Below are 21,582 nucleotides of genomic sequence, written 5' to 3'. Positions count from 1 at the left end.
ATGTCCAGGGAGCCTAGAGACATCAGTATTAGTTATGAATTTTCTAGAGGATGATTACATAGAGGTGTTAAAGGACTGTGGCCCCTGTTTTCCATTACTGCTGTGTAATGCAAGATGTGCACTCTTGGTCAAGTCTGAGAAAAACAGTCACAGGGCCTGCATTCACATCTCAGGCCCACTGATGTCCCTCACAGTTACTACTGACAAAAATTTATGTAAATGAGAACGATGGACTAGGTAAATGGCTATCCTGGAAAGAGCTTGTTCTTTTTTAAGGAAACAATCCCATTTCTTGAATAAATTTTTGTCCTCTCAATTTGAGTAGCTCACATTTATACCGTTGCATATTAAGTGTATATTTAACACCAGCAAAAATTGTATTTCTGAAATAGTAAATGCAACGTGTTTTCTCCAGATATGTACATAGCTAACTTAAGAGGCAGAGCAAATAATTAAATAGGAACTTATGCAGGTCTTTTGCACTGTAAATATGAACCCCATCTGTGAATTGCAAGTACAGTTTTTTTTCTAGCTAGGAACACTAACAGGACTACAAATGTCCATGGATCAGCTGTATAAAGAGGGATCAGAATACGCATGAACAGTGAGTTACACAAGGAAACACAAGATGGTTTTGATGATTTAGGGCTGACTGCAATATGGAATTCAAGTGCAACTGGCTATTGAACAATCTATTGTTACTGTTACTGTTTCTTGATAATGCAATTAATCCTATTTTTTTTCACCAGAAGCACTAGTCCTGAACCACTTTTTATGTACAGGGTGTAAGAGATATCCATACAAAAATACCTCACCCTCAAGAGCCTGCAATGCCTTTAAAAGAATGAAATAGGGATATATGCAGTTGATGCCGTACAAGCTGACAGAATCAGTCAGCAACTCAAGCAGTGGACTTTGCATTTAGTCAGGTTTTTTCTGCAGACTCTACACGGAAGCGGAGCTTTGTGTAGAACAAGGAGGAATCAAGTGAGCACGAGAAGTGCAAATTAAAGCAGTGACGTGCTACTGAACGGTAAATTCAGGTGATTCTTTCTTTCCTGGGGGAAAAAAAAAAAGCAGCAGCATAGAATAGTTTTCTTTAGAAGTGACTGGAGCAAAGAACTCCAGCCTTAAAGCAAAGAAACATCTGAGATGTACCTATTTATTTCTGAATAAGGGGTGAGGGATGGAGACCAAGAAAGGGGTGTTTCAATCTGAATTGCTTTTACCTGCTCTGACAATGTCTGTTATTTTCATGGGACATCAACTCATTCTTGGGCAACAGGGGGAGAGGAGATAACAGAAACATGCTAACAATGCAGCACTTGAAAACAGGCCCTGTAAGACCAGTGTGCTACTGTGCCAGCACTGAGTGGAATCTAAATTTAGGGATCCACATGAGTTACTGTGCATAATGTCATGGGAATGCTGCCCAAGAACTGGAAGAGGAAGGTGTTCTGAGAGTTTCTTCTCTGTATTGCTCCGGATGGTCCATGTGCTTATGGAAACACTAACTCTGGAAGGAACTGTCAGCTCATCCCACCCCTTTTGAGAAACCAAGGTAAGGAGGGCAGCAAAATACAGCCACAGGTACCTTCTTGTGGAGAATGCGTATAACAAACATTGACTAGTGGTACTGAACACCAGAAGTTTGGAGGTGTTTTGGTTCAGATAAGCCTCCTAACTTTCAGATGCTTATACAAGGCTTATCTGCATTTATCTAAAACCCTGTTGTCAGGAAATCTTGGGAGAAAAGCTCTTGTGAGAGACTTTGGAAATTACCTGGCTTTGTGAAATACTACAACAGATCTTCTTGCCTACTGATCCTAGTCCTGACAGCAATGAAGAGCAGCAGAGATATGGGTATAGTAGTGAAATAGAACTAAATAAACATTAATTTAGGTTTTCCTGATAAACTATAATTCAGCATGAACACAATAACTTCATTCCAGGTAAAACTTCGTTCAATTTTTTGCAAGGATCTCTGTATACTTTAAGCTGTCACAGGCATAATTGTAATAGACTATTAAAAAAAAACCCCGAGTATAATTTTTGAAATTATACTTCCTTATTAATTTTGAAGAGATTATGGTTGTTCTTCCTTTGTCTTTGTTAGTGACTGAAATCGTTTCCCTGCTGAACTCAATTAAAGTTTTGCTGTTGATTTCAATGGGACCCGGATATCCTTTTAAATATTAAAATAACTCATTACTTTTGAGTTTATGATGACATTTCTTTCCCCTTTTCATGTTGTTTAGGGTGGAGACTAACAATGACTGGCAAGTTTCAGTTTTAATTCTAAAAAATTTCATACACATTCACACAATAGGGGCCCTGTAGGGTTACAAAGAATTTGGAGAAATAAAAACAAAACCAAAATCTAATCAAAGCAAAAAAAAAAAAGGGAAATATTTCTGCTTAGTTTTGGATATAATGGAAACTCATGCTTTTAAAATTTAATCTGAATTTTATGTAAAAATTTACCTTAACTGTCTCTTTGAAAAAAAAATCTCCTTCTGGGGTATAAATAACCTTCTTGGTCCAGTTATTTCCTCTGTAAGAAATAATTCTGTCTAGTCTCAGCCAAACTACTGAAGCCAAGAAAAATCAAAGAAATCTAAATAACATTAGTCTAAAGTTCTTAAAATTGCTTCATTTCACACACAAACACATACGTGCACATGTGCACTTGTACACACTGTCACATACTCTCTAACTTGCAGGTGTGTCCTTAGGCCAAAATTAAGTGCATTTTTTCCAAAGGTCTGTTTAAACCGTGCCATTTCATTTCATTTCAGCAGAGTAATGCAATACAATTTGTTCTCATATTGAGCAAGTGAAAGACTAACGGGGCACAGAGGTCATTGGAGATATAGTACACGTTGAAGTCCTAGGCAATCTCTCCAGCTCAATTTTGCTTTCTGAAACTGCTTCACTCTTTTCAAATCCCAATCTGAAACACTATTTGGCAGCTTTGAAGATTGCTTATGGAGAAATTTTTGAGGTCTGCAGAAAGTATGTAATAACAATAGCATGCTTGAAATTCCTAGTGCTTTCATGTGACCCACATAAGTGTTTCTCATTTCTTCCTGTAGTGATTATAGGCTCCTTTTTTCATGGCTCTGTCGAATTAAGCACCAAACCTGTTTGTTAATAGCATGGGGCCATATGTTGCCCTCACTAAACAACACAATGGGGAGCAAAGGAATACAAATACCAGTGTAATGAAGCTGGAGTATGCATGCCAAGGGAAAAGAGAGAGGGCATGCCAACTTCCATTACAAAACCAGCAATAAAAATTCCATTGGACAATGGTCAATGACAAATATGATGCAAATATGATTGTGATGAAGAATTAAATTTCCAGAAGAACACTGACTTCTTCTCTAGCAAGAGCCAAACCAACACAGCTAAGGCAGCAGGGTTAGTCTTCTCCCTCCTTATGACTTTCCTACTAGGCAACATGAGTCAACAGCAGCACCAAGTGTGTTACCAGTGCTGGGAAGGGTTTTTATGATGCTTTTTATGGGGTATGCTTTTGAGTAAGTATGTTTGAGATTTAGGAAAATGGGATGACCAGGCTACACATCATCTCTTCTGCATGGAATATCTGCATTTGAAAGCCTGAAGAATATTAATCCAAGTAAGTATTTTCCATTTCCAGGTGAAACATACATAAAAGATTATTGCTTTTCTGTAACAATTAAAAAACATTTTTTAAAAGTTAAAATAATCTTCAGAGTTATTTAGTTTTGTTTTATTGGATAGATTTGAGTGAATATTTATTTTTAAGTGCATAATCTAGTATTGTATATTGGATTATTATTAATAATAATACTGAAAAATGAGTCATATGTCTAATAAAAATATACATATCTTTGTACATAATTTTTCTACATTCTGGTAAGCCTTTCTCCCAATGTCTGTTACATTTTTTCTGTCTTAAGCTAGAATAAAAGTAGTACAGAAGAGCCTCATATCATTAAGTAAAATGTCAAGGGCTTTCTGAGACAGTGAAGATTTAGTCTTTTTTCATTACAGCTAAATCATTAGAGTTTACTGCTTAAATGTCTAATCTAAATCATTAAATAACTCACTTTGAAACATTGTGCATATTATTTTAAAGGTTTTACTGTCTTCAGAACAGACTCATGGAGATGTAGGACCCATGTTTCTCAAAAAAACTTGGTTTTATTGTGTATATACAGTATCCTGTTAAAACTACCTAAACTGTTTTTTCTAATGAACTATATTAAAAGCTAGTCCATTGTATGATGATATTTTTGACATAAACTTAAAAAAAATTATTATTATTATTCTGCCTTAGATTCAAATTTATCAGAAAATGGATTTTCATCCAAAAATCTTGTCAGTATAATTAAAAATGTTCTAAATTTGGAAAAAACCTCAAAATTCTGCTTTTTGAAAGATTTCTGTTGTGTCTTCAATCACTGTGTTTCACTAGAACGATTTTTTTAAGGGTAATTGATTTTATTGTAGAAAAGAAAAAAGGTTTTTGTAAAACAATCTGTTTACAGAAGAGAAGGCCATTGACAGACTGTACAGAGGTATATTGATTTGTACAAGATTTATACACTTCTATAGATCGACGGAGCTTTGTCAAAGTTTGTATTGGCTTTAGTAATTTAGATGCTCTTAGATCCACTAATGTTATATTCATGAACTGAGGTATAGACTAGAAATTCCTCTTAATATAGTCAGTGTACTTTTTATACAGCAACAAAAATAGATGTACATTTCTATTTCAATGCCAATTTAGCCTTCACAGGAGTTTTGGAGGTAGTGAAACATATTTCACAGCAATTCACTTTACTGTATTCTAAAAAATCTATAATTAGAGGATTCAAACAGCGATCTCGGGAAAACAGTTCTTTCCCCCAAAGATCCTCTCAAGACCTAACAGATATTTTAAATTTTTCTTTTTTACCTCACTAAATATCACAACTACCAGCAAGATGACAACAAACAGCCAGTATACTTCAGTCAAAGGAGGGGTATATTTCAGAGCTCATCACAATCCATTAGCAGATTGGAAAGTTATATTAATGACAATTCAATGATAAATGCTTTCCCACTCAAAGATACAAGCACAAATTTCTAGGACAATATAACCTGGAAAATCATATTCAGATACAATGCTGTTCAAAGTTTTTTTGTCATATAGCATTCTTCAAAGTGGTATGAAGTATCCTGTTTGTAATCATACCTAATATGCATTAAGATGTCTTCCACTTAGAGAAGAATTTTGATACAGGCTTCTCACAAAGGTGCTGTGATCTTGTGAGAAAGCAAAGACATGCTATTCTGGAACAATTAATATGAAGCCTTACTATTATAATAACTAACTAAGCCTCTGAGCATAGTTTCAACAGTTCTTGACTTACTGCAGCATCTTCCTGAAAGGTTACTCTGCTATGTCAGGGGACATAACATGGGAGGACTGACTATCAGAAAGAAGAGTCCTTCTCAGGTGAATGGGGAAATGAAGGAAGAGAAAAGCTATCTGAGCTGAGTGAAAATGTCGACACTTGAGGGGCATATTCTCAGAGAATCAATGTACACTGCAGAGCAGTTTTTGGATGTTGGTGGGTAACAAAATACAAGAAAGCTATAGTTAAAAGAGGTGGAGAAGACTACAGTCAAGGAAGAAGCATGTTAAAGTCGAAGTTCAGATAGTCATGGAGAACAGATCTGTTCAAATTACACCCAGTATCAGTGTCCTCCCTCGATGGCAGTATCAATGTGTCAGACATGTTGAGATTGCTGCTTCCAAGTCCCTGTGAAAGCTCCAGAAAAAGATAAGATAAAGGATTTAAAATGAGTTATTTTACTTCATGGTTGCCCAAACAAGGTTTCCAGTCTTGGAACACATGTAGAAGTTATTTATCAATGTCTTTTAACAAATTCCCTTTCTCTCTCTCTCTCGTTTCTTGTTACTGGATATTTTGTTTAGTTATTTGCTTCCATTGGTGACCTGCAACTTCAAACTCTTCATGGAACTTTGAATACAAGATATCAAGACAACAGGGCCTTTTGAAAAGATCCAAACCATGAAGAAATAGGAGAGCAATGATCTGTTCTTTACCTTTCTGACCAGATGAGAACAAAGCATTTCGCTTTCTGACCAGGAGACAACTGAAAAGTTCAACTCACATGCACACTTTTCAATGTAATTCATTTCATACTACTCAAACATAGTGTACAAATTGGGATTGTCTTACATAATCACCCCTTCTCCGTAAGATTCACTGTGGAGTTGAAGGAAGAGAAAATGACAATGACAAAGGGAGAAAAATTCAGATTTAATACATAACAGTATCCTGTTTTTCTAAGGTCTCACAAATTCAGTAGAACATAGTTTTTACAGGGCATTGGATACTATCCAGGAAAAGCTTTCCATTTAAAAGCATAATATAATCTAAAAATGTTAGAGACATCTGGCACATATACTGCGATTGTTTCCAAATTATCAGAAATCAAAAATGGTCCAAAATTAGCTAAGAAGGCAGTGGTAAAACAGGGTAACATTGAAAACATCTTAATCTAGAAAAAGAGTAAAATATTTTCAGCCTTTTCCAGCTTCATGGTTTTGTATCTAGTGTCTGGATATCACTGAGTCACTGAATAATACTGAGTTGGAAAGCCTAGGGTTTAAATACAGCAGTTTCATATTTTATATGTATATAATCATATATCAATTTCCTATGTGACAACCATTATGTTACTTCTTATGGATTTACCTTTCTTCAGAGCAGACTTTTTCTCTCAAAGGATGGGCCAGTCCTTCCATGTTATATAAAGCACATTTCTCAACTAACAAATGCTTGCACTTGTTCCCTATTCTGAGAACTTATATTATCTTCAAATATATTTATGATAAGAAGGATCTTCTGCTTCAGCCTGTCCCTTCACCTGATTAGTGATATTTAGTGATATACCAATCATGAAGGTATATAAGCATTAAGAAGTCACAGACAGATATCTCTTCAACTATTCCAGAGGTATGAGTTTCCCTGCATATTCCTCTTTTCCCCTTCTGATATTGTGCCAAATATTCTCATAAATTACTTAATTATTTTTCTGAGAGACGGAATAAAGCTTCAGGGTTTAGGGCTCCTAAAGGCACTGTGGCACGTTTACTTGTATACAGAAACCACACAATAGTGCGATTATAAGAATAGCTTTTCACAGCAGCATTTTGCAAGTAATTCTTCCTACATTTCCTCCAAAACTCTTGCATGAACAGTATTGTGTCCTAGTGACTGGCCTTGAGTCTTAAAGGGAATTTAGTTGTATGATTCCAAGCAGATAATCTGCTCCCCAATTTGTTTGCCAAATGGGTGTCTAATTTACATTCACAATTACCTCAATTGCATGCATAAATGAGCTAATGAAACACACAAATGTGTAACTGGTCATAAATAGTCATTTCCATGTGCAATTGCAGTAATTGCATGCTCCTCATGATTCTGGAAATCAAGAACTTAATGTTAATTTGATGCTAGTTCATGTTGTATAACAGTTATATTTAAAGATTAAGTTTATCACCGAGCAAATGCAGCAATCCTTTTCTATTATGTTTTTTTTCCATTAGTGTTAATTGGTGGATAATAGAGTTTAACATTGCCAGAACTTTTTTTTTTCTGATGAACAGGGTTCAAATATTTCTCTAAAATAAGCGGGACTGCAAATCTATTTATGTACTACATAATGTCACACTAAACACAGTTTTATACCCCTTTAAACAATGTGTTTATAAAAAAATATTCACTTGAGGTAAAATATATTTTAGGAAAGATGTAAGTCATGTAACTATTTTTATCCAAATCTTCTGATCCACAATAATCACATTACAGAAATATCTTATTAATTTAACTCTTTGTTTTAGCCGTAAGTTCTGCCAAAATCTGTTTCTAAATGCAGGCAAATCTTGTAGCTCTTGTTACTTATTCTGCTGCCATCCCATCTGTTTTTCTCTTAGATTGTAATTGCTTTCTGTATAGCATAGAAATAAGAACTCTATGAGAGAGATTACCAATGTGACTGAATGACTTTGAAGTATTATATGAAAACTACTATAGAATTACAAGAAACGACTTGCATGTTTTGTACTTTTAAATTGTGTGGTGTAGAGACCATGAACATACATTGTAGTAGGGGTTTTAAGTCATCAGACAGTGCATTTTAAAATTAAAATTTATATTTCAACTATTTTACTGTTATGATTAGACTGTAAACAACAGAATTCATTTGCAAGAATTAGGTTTTAATCTTCTGAAGGTAAGATCTGACTTTGTATTTTTCTTTCAGTTGTTTTAACAATAGGAATAGGGTTGATAAATGCAGACACAGAAATATTATGTTCATTATTGTAGATAATACACAGAAACTTTGCTGAATAACAATAGCTGAAAGAGTAATCCAAAGTATATTAAGAGGATAATGTTGATTATGTTTACAGTTAGATGGCAACTTATGGCTGAACACCATCCAAAGCATTTTACAGATTGCGGATTGATCCTGTAATCTATTTCACTCAGGAAATCCCCTGAGCCATCTGTGGGACTACTGTAGGGAATATTTGGCTCTGGTCATGCAAATATGATTGTGCCATTCATGTCCCAGACCTAATCGTTTGGTCAGTTTTGTTATATAGGTTATATTTATAAACAAAATCCATTCAAACAGAGAATCAAATTAATGAGTAGAGGCCAATAAAATAGGATAAAACTCAAACTTGCCTTCAATAGCTGGTGGGTTCTTTCCTGGACTATGTTCTAGAAGAAGAGGAGGTGGTACCATTTCCTTATGTCCTGCACATGAGTACACACGTTAAGAAACATAGAAAATGTATTCACTAACAGGCTGAGCAGATTCACTGGGAGGCTGAGTTCCCTTCAGAATTGTTCATTTTAAAAATATTACACTGTGCATAAAAGTTATTATCTTCCAGACACCATAGGAAGGAAGTATATTTCTCAACAAATAAAGCAATTAATTTTTTAGAAACACATTTTAAATCAATGAAGTCCAAGTGACTCAAGCATATGCTGAAATGCTCACAGTTCTATTTTTCTTCATTAGACTAAAAAACTCTGAAGTATAATACTACAATAATAAGGTTATATATTCATGATGCCTCTTCTACAGTAAAAGCTTATTTCCTTCTGTCAAACAAATGATCTTCAGTCATTCCCTCAAGTCCACTTATTATGAACTTTATGAACTTCTTGAAACGCCAGTAAAAATTATTATGTTTCTCATCCTTCAGGATTATTCTTAATTAGCCAATACCAAACAGGTCATGCACTGTAAACACTGCCATGGTTCTGATTCAAGCTGCTAACTGAAATGCCTCTACTCTCTCAGAGTGTTGAACTCTACTCTCTTATAGTACCAAACTGGGACTTTCTGTACTGTTTTAGCCTATGTGCAGAGACCATGTTTTATCCAAACTATTTTTCACTTCATTTCCCCAAAGTTTCATAAACAAATCTATTCTACTCTTACATTACTTATGCTTCTTTTCTGGTTTATAACACCTGTTTGCAGTGTCCTTATTTTCTTTTAATTTATTTCTCTGACATTTATGCTCAGTAACTATCATGTCATTGTCATTTGCAAAGCACAATCGATTGTAACCTGTGAAATAAAATTAAATAGATAATTATAATATCGATTCAGTCACATGCATCAGCATACATTCACTGCACCAGAGTCCACGTGCAATCAGGCTGTTAAATCTCAGCTCCAGCTCCACATCAGAAACCCAAAGCCATGCCTCATGCTTGGTGATAGACTCAGAAGAGAAATTAAGATCTTAATGAGCCTTGGAAACTGCAGTATCATACTTACCCCTCTCATTTTACAAAGGTATGTATACTCATGGGGAATGCATGAGAAACACATCATCTTGAAGACAGCAGTGGGATTTGAGTACCATGGTCTTAATGTTATTGCATCTCATCAGTGTATGTATGATTGCAGGTGGATAATTTGCAAAAATGTACTTTAGTTCATCCAGTAATTTGTATAAAATATCACACACAGAGCCACTCAAAACTGACTTGCATGCCTGAGCCACTGACAAAATGTTGACACATTGACAAAATCAATGCATTGAATGTACTGTGCAACAAATGGCAAAAGTCTTATGTTTTTACATGTATTGCATATCTTGGCAATAATCACAAGTGGGTATTTACCAATCCCATCACAAGATGACTCTAGCCTCAAAATGAATGGTAGGCAAACTTCAGGAACCCAGATGTGTAACCATGATTTTCCAAACACTTGATGTCTTAAAAAAATAATCTTGAAATTGCAAATTGAGCTAATGAAGTGCTGGATAGCTTTCGATGCCAATCAGAATAGAAAATTTATATCCACAACCTCTGTCAAGATAGAGAAACTTCATTAATTGAATTCCTAGTTCAGAATGAAAAGAAAAACAATACAATATGAAAATTAATTAAGAATGGGTAAATAATCCTAGTCTTTCTGCTAGTTTTGATTAAAGTCCCAGACTACTTTTTAGTTGTTTCCTCCTTTTTTTTTTCTTTTTGTTTCTTTTATTTGTTTTTGCCTAAGCTAGATAACCTATTACTAGATGGGAAAAGTGATGTGTTTTATAACTTGGACTAACAGTTTTGTGTGAATGAAGAGAAAGGGCAGTGTCTCAGAATGTTGAACAGATCAGTAATGAAGAAGGATAGTCAATAATTTGGACTGCAGTGTGGTATCTACTGTGTGGGGTAATGATCTGACATCTCTGGGTCAAAGTATAGGCTGGCCCCATTATCTTCCTCTTCTTTACTGTAGCAGCAGTTTTCAAATTATTGCACTGGTGTTCGTTAGTATAATGCTAGTGCGATACCACTTATTGCTAATGACTTGTCAAGTTCCATTTTATAGTTTTAGAAGTTTTAAGCAAATCATTTATTTCATGCAAATTGACCACGTGATCCAATATGAGAGTGTTTTAAGCATGAAAAACTTAATCTTCGCAGATCAAAAACTTTCCCTTAGGCCAGATTGTTTGTTCTGAGCAGGTTCCCATCCACTCTGATAAAAGCTTCTTTAATGTTTCCATGTGCTATTAAATGTCTCTGTATTCACTTTGATGGGAATGCAAAGGACAGTAAGTGAATAAATATTTTATCCATTCTTTTGATGAAATATGTTAAAGGGGATATCCTAAGTCAAATTTCTTTTATTTTCCTTTCTCTATCCTCTGTAAATTATAAAGCACAAGTGGTTTTTTGCAGTACAAAGAACTCTTAAATAGAAATGAGGAATTGGTCTCAGCAGATCAGACCATTAGCATTAATGGTGTCTACTATCTTGATTCCAGCAGTGGCCAGTTGGACAGACATCTATGATGTAAATGAGAGGAAGGCAGGATGTTTTTAATGATCCCAGCGGACAATCAAATTAGTCCATGAATCATGACAAGTCAATTATCCAGATTACCACTATTATTATTGGACATGCAGTTATCTCACTGCTTTAAAAATGCAGCCACAGGAGAACACTGAAATTTGGTGTCTTCATATTTATTTGCTTCTCATTCCTAATGCAGAGTTTATTTTTCTACTATGAGAGTAGCTGAAAAGGTTCATTTGACTTGATTTTTTTTAATTGGGGGTTCATTGCTCCAAAACACATAGCTGCAAACACAAAAATGTGCATACATTTCTATGCCTAATCTGTCCATGCAGTTGTGATACAGATACCTCCTTCAAAGATGATGTTGTAAACAGCTATCTGACAACAAACTGCAGTCAGTGGAAACCAAAATAGAGAAATGTTTTGACTTTAAGCTTGTGAGAATGTGCTCGCCAGGAGAAAAAGTGTCATGTTAAGACATGAGTAGCTTCTTCCACTGTCTGAAAGGAAAGAAATATGCTGCAAAGATGAATAGAAGGTTTAAGATACTAGATGGTAACATGAATACTTCATTGAAAATAAGCTGCAGTCCTCAAGCTCTGTGAAACTTCTGTCATCAGCGTTTATGAAATCACTTGAGATGTCATGAAGAAATTAATTCTGACTTGGTTTATGAATATTTTAGATTTTATATTACATGATAAAGAGTAGAAGACAAACTTTAATTGCCTTACTTTCCTCAATCTAGGAAGTGTCTTTCTACATGTGTCAAAAATGTCATGTCCAAGCATTGAGGTTAAATTGATTTTTATGATAACAACAAATCATGTGGGTTTTCTTTCTTCTCTGATCTGCCCAGTTCAATTTGTCTGCAGTGACCTTAATTGACATAGATAAAGTCTCAAAATTTATCTCTCTAGATCAGGAGATCATGGGATAAAAGAAAATGCTTCTAAAATTATGTAAGATTATTATAATTTTATTATTAATAGTATTATAATTATTATAATTAAACAACTAAAGGTGTTGTGTATGGTTGAATATTCCAATTGGATATGGGAAAAAATAATGCCACCACAGAAAGCAACATGTGCAAACACCATTCCTATGACTTTGCACTGCCACGTGTCTATATGTCAGTGATCTAAACAGTGGGAACCCTACAGTCTATGAGTATCAATATTTTGTTACAGTGTCTCTCAAATAGCACAGGGAAATGTCTTCAGATAAAATACATTCTCCCCACATGCGACAACTTTCCCTAATGATAATAGAAATAATTGAATTAAATTAAGTGTGCTCTTTACAGTGTCATTTGTTATGAAAAGTAAATTCAAATCAAATGTTTTATGAAGCTTGGAACAAGACGTATCAGCAGAATGAGGAAAGACTGCCAAATACGCTTTTAGAGGACTGAAATCTTAATGGAGTCCCACTGTTCTGTCCAGGTTTCCAGTTTTGATGTGTAAGTTAAAGACAAGCCTTTCCCTTGTTATCAGTTGTTACTCTTCAGGCATTAGACTGTCACTATTCTGAGGAAGGATTTCTCCACTTAGGATGTGTGTATGAAAAACTAACAGCAAATTGTTTTTCATTGAGAAAGAATAGCTGAGGACCAAGAAGTGAGATTGTGTAACTTTTTTGAACAAAGCAAATGCTCATATTGGAGAAGGAATGAATTGAAATACTGGTGCCCCACATAGGCAGCCTCTCTAGGAAACACATCCTAACATGGTGGTTTAGGAACACTAGCAAATTAATTGGTACCTGGGAATGTTACTGTGCTCTGGAATTCAGAGTTACCATCCCTGGAGTTTTAAAGACACATAGACGAGGTTCTTAGGGACATGGTTTAGAGGTCGACTTGACAGTGTAAGTTTAATGGTTGGACATGATAATCTTAGAGGTCTTTTCCGAACAAAATGATTCTATGACTTTTTTGAATAGCCTCTGACATTTTTGACCTGCTCCAAGTAGTAATGTCTCAAGTTATTCACTGGCTCAGTTCAGGAGTTAGCAAGGGCCAAGGACTGCTCCCAATAAACAGGGTGCAGGCAGCTGATTTTGAGCTTGAGGAAATATAATGAATATAGATCGCTCTATGACACAGAACAGCTGAGTTGAGTTTGATTTACTAATATAGATGTAGTTCACAATTCTTAAAAGTGATAACAAAATTATGTCAAATGGAAAAAAAAATAGTTTAAACAGGATGTTAATGACCTATTTGGAACTCAGTCTTTGACAGTGGTAGATAGATTTAATGAATAATTTTTTTTTTTTTTTTTTTTTTTTTTTTAAGGAGAAGTTCTATCCTAGCCACTAATACTTATTTCAGTTTTTCAATCACACTCATGATCTGTCTCTTTGTTAAATGGATAATTGCCTAACATGCAGTAAAACTCTCATTTTGCATGAGGTTGATATCACCTAAGGAAAAACACTGCTACAGTATGTGCAGCAATTATTAGCAATACAATCCTTCAAATTTTCATATTCAGTTATACTGGCTATCAGCCAGTTACTATTATGATGTGTAAGAAAAGAAGAAAAGGAGAGATTACATGGATAATGCCCAATCAATCTATATGTTGCTCTTGGGTTTAAAACGTGTTACAAATATTACAGATCTTATTGGAGCTCTGCAGAGTAACTGAAGTATGTGGAAAGCACGTAATTGAGAGATACTCCTCCCTCAACACACAGGCAACATAACCAAGCCTATTCTAAATAACGTAACAGCCTTGGGAGGCCATCATAAAGGTAAAAGTGAGAACCAGTAGGTTACCAGTGAATGTATAGGAAGGATGGGTGGAAACTGATAATCTAAATGCTCTTTTGAATGGGGTGGGGTGAAGGATTAAATTTTCATCCTCAAGGTACTGAGCAAAAAGTAACAGCAACTTGATAGCTTATATTTTTAGTATGTAGTGATTTGAGTTCATCTTTTGTTTTTGATGATGCATTCTTATATATGTGTATATGCATTTATAACTATTAAATATAGACCATATATATATATGCACGCATGAGCCCCTGTGTACATATGCATGCACATATATACATAAAAACATACAGATATTTATTTAGAGATGCTTCTGAACAGAAAATATTTTTTTTAGCCCTGGTTGATTTGGTAACTGAACAGGTGTGAAATTCCACTAACATGGATTCCTGGAGGCTGTGTGAACATCAGTTAGTCAGTATGTTTTCACTCAGCCACCAAACCCAATTAAAGTCACAGCTGGGAATTTGTTTGACATTTTCTTCTTTTCCCATGGTTTGTATCTCACACAATGCAAGTGTGCATAACAAGTGTACAAATTAAGCAAGAGAGGCATGAGCAGAGCTACAGGTGTAGGGTTTTTTTGTGTTTTAACCTATAAGCTGATGTTATTGGTCCAACCAATAATATATGCAATGTATCTTAGCTGCACAACAGAGGTGTGCAGTTAAATAAATTTACAACAGTAAATCTGTTGAGAATTTTTTTTCCAGAGATTTTTACCATACTGGGACTCCAAAATCCCTCTTTAACTCAACCCGTATCTTGTGAAAGTTATTCTAATTTTTGTGTTCAGAGACAGAAGTCATAGAGGAGTCAAAAGTTTTAACAGTTTTGTCATTACACATTAAGTAAGAAGTCACACAGCTTTTCCAGATATTAAAAGAAAATTGAACTGAAAAGAATTGAAAATTGAATTATCTTCACTTTCTCCCATTATTTATCATGTGAATTTAGCAGCAAAAAAATCCTATATATTATGTTTAGAAATATCGAAAGGTGAATCTCAAAGAACTAAGTCCTAGGACAGTAAAAATGATGGGTTGTTGTGTAGAAATGTTGGCTTCCTCCCGCCAAATAACCTTTAATAAATTGGTATCATATACAGTGATCCATAGCATAATTAACATGAATATTAGGAGTTGGTATAGATGCATACTTTCCACAATATTAAGTATCCACAGGAAAATAATTAAAACAGAGAAAAGAAAACACTACAATTAAATACTTGCTGCTAACGATTAAACAGAATGAAGGGGACTGATAAGCTATTGTGATGCAAGGCAATGGACACTGACTATGCCATGGGATCACTGTTAAGTAAATTCTGAGTTATTTATATTTGGTTTGTCTGTACATAGCATAATTTCAATTGTCATTAGTCCAACTGCATCTCAGAAACATTCAGTGCAAAAGTCAGAAAAGCTGGCTAGATGTTATTTCAGGAATGCAAAAAACATGTTGTCTTCAAGAAAGAGTGCATACACCAGGTCTTGCTAAACAAAAGCAGCCTAGCATTGATAACATCAAATTACAGATTCTATAATCTCTCACAACTAGAGATCTTTGTAGATAATGAATATGTTTAATATAAAAATCACTGGAAGTCCAACAGAATCCTAATAGCTATGGTCACAAGCTAAGAATTTTTTCACCTCTCTGAATCTTTTTGCCAGAATGAGAGAAACAAGAAGTTATTGATTGTGTTACCTGTCTTGTCTATACCTGACAGTCACCTAAGAAAGTGAATCTACAACCATTTTTCTGAAGTTAGAATTTCAATAATGCAGTTTGAAGTTAGAGGAAAAAGAACTGAGAGATTTTATTAGATAAAATATCAGCAGTAGGGCCCAAAAGTGCAGAAATGTTGGCTGCTGGTTCTTGTTCATGACTTTCACGGAAATCAGTGAGAGCTAAGTATTAAGTAGGCATTTAGTATCTAATACCTTTGAAGGTTAGGCTCTGTACAATTAAGAAACTCAGTGACATGGTTGTAATATTTTTTGAAATTACAAGGTTATGACATAATGATTAAAAAAAAAAAAGAAATATTGAAATTTGAGACTAAAATTTACACCCTTTTAAACATATGGTGATGTTAGTTTTGATGCAATACTCCTCAGCAGCTGTGGTTTCTACAGTAAGACAGGATACATTGTCTGAACAGTTGCAGCCTGAAACAATCTCAACTAAAGCTTCTGGGTTTGCATAAAGGACAAGAAAAATTATGAGGAAGACTAGAGTTTAGAAAAAAAAAGGTAATAATGGAGATGATTATACTTTAAACCAACCACATTTTGGTGACATCTGATTCTTTCTTCCCTTTCCTTTTCCCAAGAGCCTCTTTCCTGTTATTTTTAGGACAAAGAATTCTGGGGATCACTCTCATGAGTTCCAATGCTTGTGCTCAAGGCCTTGTCTATGATTTTTGGGAAGCTGACTTAACTTACCATGACTTTCTATTCCACCTATAGACAGATAAAACAGAAATTTTCTAAGGAAAAAAAAAAAATAATGTTGTAAAAATAGAACAGCTAATAATTTCAAAGCTTATGTTCTATGAAAGCAGAAGCTGTAAATGCTGAGGCTTTGTTCTAATGCTAAAATTATTTAAGCTTCTTTTGTTTGTCACGTTTGGACAGGAAATACCCTCCATGTTTATTCAAGAAAGTATTTCCCTCTAAATTTTTTCCTTTTCTCTTTCTCTGATTCCCAAAATGCTAAGGGAAAGATATTATTGCAATTAATAGTTTTCAGAGTAGCACTGCTGGCTTCTTGGCTGAGCCAACAGATGCTTCTGATAAAACCATTTGAAATCTCATAGAAAACTTGTCATTTCAAGTCTTTATTTGAGCTAAATCCTTGCTTGTACATTTTTAGCATACTTCTTGAATGTATCTAGGCTCTTTCTCAATCAGACATTTAAAAGTTAACTTTTAGACAGTTAAATGTAGATAAGTCACCCGAGGGATCCATTTATAGTCAATGGAGAAAAATTGGTACCTTCAAAGGGTGATTCATCTTTTCTATCTTAGGCATCTTTTTAGGATGAAATTATCCTCTGGAGGCCTTCATTTCATACCATTGGCTATAAAGGCAGCTAAAGGTTAAAGTTTGACAATTAAATTTCGGGTATCTGAGCGAGGTGCAATGAATTGCAAACATCTTATTTTGCAGTTCTATATAAAGATGACAGCATATGTCACCAAAATATTCCAGGACTAAAATCAAGAGCCATGCATGATTTTTCACACTGTAACTGCTGCCTAGTAACACAGCACTTCCACAAACCCAAGCAATTATATAAATGAATATCACATAAAGAGACAGGACTTTGTTGTCAAGCTTAACAAAAAAAGAACTAAACCAACCAAACAAACAAAAAAAAACCAAAACCACCTTTTTTTAGGTTTAATGTGTGTGGATATTGAATGCCTTTTGAACTCTATGTGCTGTTTACTCTGTCAGATAATATTGAGTGCACTGAAGGAAAAAGTGAAACAAAAGGTATGAAAATGAAGTATCAGAAGGACAACATTTCCTGATGAAAAAAAAAGAAATTAGTCCTGCCTCTTTTTAGGTATATGTCAGTAAGTTGCTTTTCTTTTTTGACAAAGCAGCTAGATGTAGAAAGAAAGTGGATGGCAAAAGAAAGAAGTGCCTGAAGAGAGAATGGTGAAGGGAATGGACCTGCCACAGTGACCTGTCACAGTGGCTGGGGACTGGGTGTAGAAGGAAGTGGTCACAAGCAAGGCGGAGAGAGCACATACCGCTTAGGCCACGGCTGAACACTGTGCTCTGCATAGCACACTCTCAACGCAGAAACAACGAGGAATTATTGTGCATCTGGAAATGCTTCATGATGGAATGCATCTTCTCGAAGTATTTGGAGATCCTGTCTATGCTATTCTTATCTGTATGGTATGGTGACCAGATACTGTTTCTGTTGTTAAAACTAAGCTTCGTCATTTTCCATCAGAGAGAACAGAGGATCTATATTTGGATGAGGAAAGTAACTTCTCTCAGTCCCACAGCGAAGCAACAGGTTTTGCCTTGTTAATGAAAAATTCAGAAGAAAACTGGAAGCTCTTCAGTATATGTTTTTCCTTCTTTGTGATGTTTTGGTGTATTCAGCATCAGAAGGTGTTTAAAGGCACATTTGCATAGTCCTCAGCTATTTTCCCTTTGATTTGAGAGAGACTTATTGTCTGGTGGTGGACTTCCCTAAGACAGTTTCAGGACTATATTCTAAAGGTAATGTGTTCATTAGCTCACTTATAATTTTAGAAATAGGTATATTTTAGAGATATATAAACCAGGCTTATATAACTAACTGAAGGAGAAGTATGTGGGTTTTCATGTCTCATCAAAGACAGATGTTTGCTTGCAACCCATGTAAAGTTCCTTCTTTTGTGAAATGGTTGGCATTTAAGATGTAGTTGATTTGCTTCTTCAATGATTCTTGATTTTGAAACTTGATTACTGAATAGTATGAAATAGTTATAATATGAAATAGTTATAATATGAAATAGTAATAATAAAATGTAATACAGGTGTGTGAATACTTTCGTTCATCTGGTCTCTCTGCATTCATGGATTGGATCGGTTTATTTCCTTTAAAATCACGGATTTAGGCTCATTTACACCAGCAAAGGTTTTGGTTTTCTTTTGTATCACATAAATCTGACTCCTCAGGGTGTCTTGCAGTGAAGTATCAAAGAAAAAGATCCGTTCCTCTCTGCAGAAGCAGAATACCACACATTCCCTGGGTAGCTGCTTCTGAGAGTGTGAAAGTAATTTGAAATTGTTTTGGCAAAGTTCCAATAAAGTGCCATAAGAGTGTTGACAGATGCAGCTTTGTGTGCCAGCATCTGGCTCTGATTCACAGTGGAATGATATAAACAGGGAATAATGGGTAGCTGTTTTGCCTCTGTGGGATGGTGTCAGGACTGTCTGCTGATAATTTCCCCATTAAAAGATCAATGTCATTTCAGAGTGAGCAAATAGACACAGCTTTTGGGTAAGAGAGGACTCAGACAAGAACCTCATTAAAATGACATCAGTAGATATCTTCTCATAGTTTTACATAACCTAATAGAAAAGTAAAGCAGTGATATTTAGACACCAAATGATAGCTAAAACTACTGCAACAACTGCACTTTAATAAATTTGTTAGAAAATTTTCAATAATTAAACTTTGTTTTCTGTTTATTGTATTTAAAATTGCTCTTCATTACTTCTTTCCTTTCAGACTGTTCATAAAGTATTCAGAACTCTACCAGGAGATTACTAAAGGAATAAATGCTTATGTCGTTCACCTATCTCTGTTTATGCTGTCAACAGAAACAAATGTGTTGGCAAGTGTTTTATCATATGAATAACTTTTTTCAAACTGATGGACAGTTAACTATCAACTTTGAAGATCAATCCAGACGAGTTTCTGCAAATTTTGTGATACAGTACCGCCCTTAGAGGGAGAAGACGTGAGTCCTTAGCTAACTTTCCTGTTTAAAAAATAAAACCGGAAAAGTTTCACAGCTCCCAAACTGTCCCTGTAGCCTTTCACCAAGACAAATATCTGGTTTGCTTCATTTCTACTGTAGGCGAGAGGACTATTCAGTACATGGCATCAGGAAACTTCTCTCCATAGGAAAAAAAAAATAAATATATTCATTAGTATTCTCTCTTAAATGTGAAAGCCTGTAACTCAGTCCACAGTTTTTCATGCTGAATTTCTCCTAACAAGGAGCAAATAACATGTTTCTTTCTTATTTATTATGACTGATTTTTTATTGCACTGCATCAAATATATCCCTGGAGAAACTACACTAGTATCAAAATTGTCCCCATGTAGATGCAATGTTACACCCTGTCATTGATATATCCACAACACATCCTAGTCTTTAACCACGTATGAGTGACACTTAAAAATAGTTCAAGAGTTTTAAGTGTTTTGCTATCTGAACAGCAGAGGGCAAGTATTTAACTTCAGTGCTACAGCCCACCCACCCACAGCAAAGACAGGTATTTTTACTTTCAAAATTAGGCACTTAATACTCTCAGTATTTTTGCACTAATACACTCTGTGATTTTGCAATATTGATGTACTTTTATACCAGTATCTCCATAAATCTTTTTTATATATTATATGGCAAGTATCATACTGTTGAAGTCTTGGAATTCTCTTACCACGTTGTGTAATAACAATAAACCCGACCCTTGAATACTTCTGACAATGGAAGAGAAGAAACAAGCAGTGGAAGAACATTGTAGACACGATAACTGTCTATGTTTGTCACTTTTTTTTTTTTTTTAATGGGCACATAAGCAAAGGGTAAGACTTGGATGATTTTTAATGAAAAGGTGAGATGACTGTTTCACCCTATGGGATACACTTGCTATGTAAATGTGCCAGAAATTCTGATGAATTTCTCTGAGGCATGTATTTTTTCAACAGTATAAAATTAGCAAAATTATCTACATTGCTTTGGCTTTCAGACCCTGGCATGGAAATACACAATAAACACAGAGGGTAAATTGATGAAAGGAAACGGTATAGCCACTTTCCTTTGCAATCTAGCTATTATTGAAAACAGTTATGTGGTGGTATAAGCTCCATAGGATGATTAGATGCTTCAGTGTAAAGATTTTTAGATTTCAGGCTATATTTACAATAATATCACATTTGTGTTCCCACTGTCTTCGTTGTCAATTTGGTAAGAGCAAAGATCATCCAGTAGTGAGTCCAGCATACTGTGAAATATAAATTGTTCAACGAAAACTAGAACACAATAAAACCACGCACATAAAGTAATCTCCAAGTGATTAAAATGAAAACAAAATCTGACCATAAATATATAATTTGCCTGTGGGAAATAAGGGTGCCATGCTATGGACCAAATACCCAAGAGATGCTTATCATTCTCAAATCAGTAGTATGCAGCATGCACAACCACATGCTGAGATGAGCATGCAAAAATACAGACATGCGAGAATCCACATAAAAAAGGCATTTCATTGGAACAACTCCTTGATCTGTCAGAGTAGTTCAGGAAATGTAAATGTAAAGCAAGCTGGCAAACATTGCAGGGAAAGCAGGGGAGGAGTGGTAAAAGAGGAGTATGGCACAGAGGGAATAAAATAGAGTAGATCCAGTTAACTTAGAGAAGCATGTGTTACATACTACATTATCTGACCTCCAATAGGTTGTTCAGATCACTGTGAAAATGTACTAACTGATATATTTTGCAAAGTTTATCTGATTAATCAAACACAGGGATCTGAGTTTTAAGTATTTGATCAGTATAAATGTCATCTTTAATAGTCTATTTTGCTATAAATTCCTGCATAACATTTCTATAAACTTAAAATCGCCTAGTGCTGTTAAT

The 21,582-nt window shown here is 34.9% G+C and overlaps 1 protein-coding gene and 1 long non-coding RNA gene across 5 annotated transcripts in view; one reads left to right on the top strand and one right to left on the bottom strand.

The window, feature by feature from the left end:
• The window catches only part of TRDN (triadin), a 221,109-nt gene that overhangs the window by 117,753 nt on the left and 81,774 nt on the right, over window positions 1–21,582 (bottom strand). The window lies entirely within an intron of this gene.
• Window positions 1,428–21,379, top strand: LOC139827589 (uncharacterized). The gene is made up of 3 exons (XR_011738400.1): window positions 1,428–3,643; window positions 5,975–18,448; window positions 19,446–21,379. It is a non-coding gene; the product is annotated as an uncharacterized lncRNA (long non-coding RNA).

This window comes from Patagioenas fasciata, chromosome 3 (assembly GCF_037038585.1).
Source record: "Patagioenas fasciata isolate bPatFas1 chromosome 3, bPatFas1.hap1, whole genome shotgun sequence".
NCBI lineage: Eukaryota > Metazoa > Chordata > Aves > Columbiformes > Columbidae > Patagioenas > Patagioenas fasciata.
This window is presented reverse-complemented; position numbering and strand designations above follow the sequence as displayed.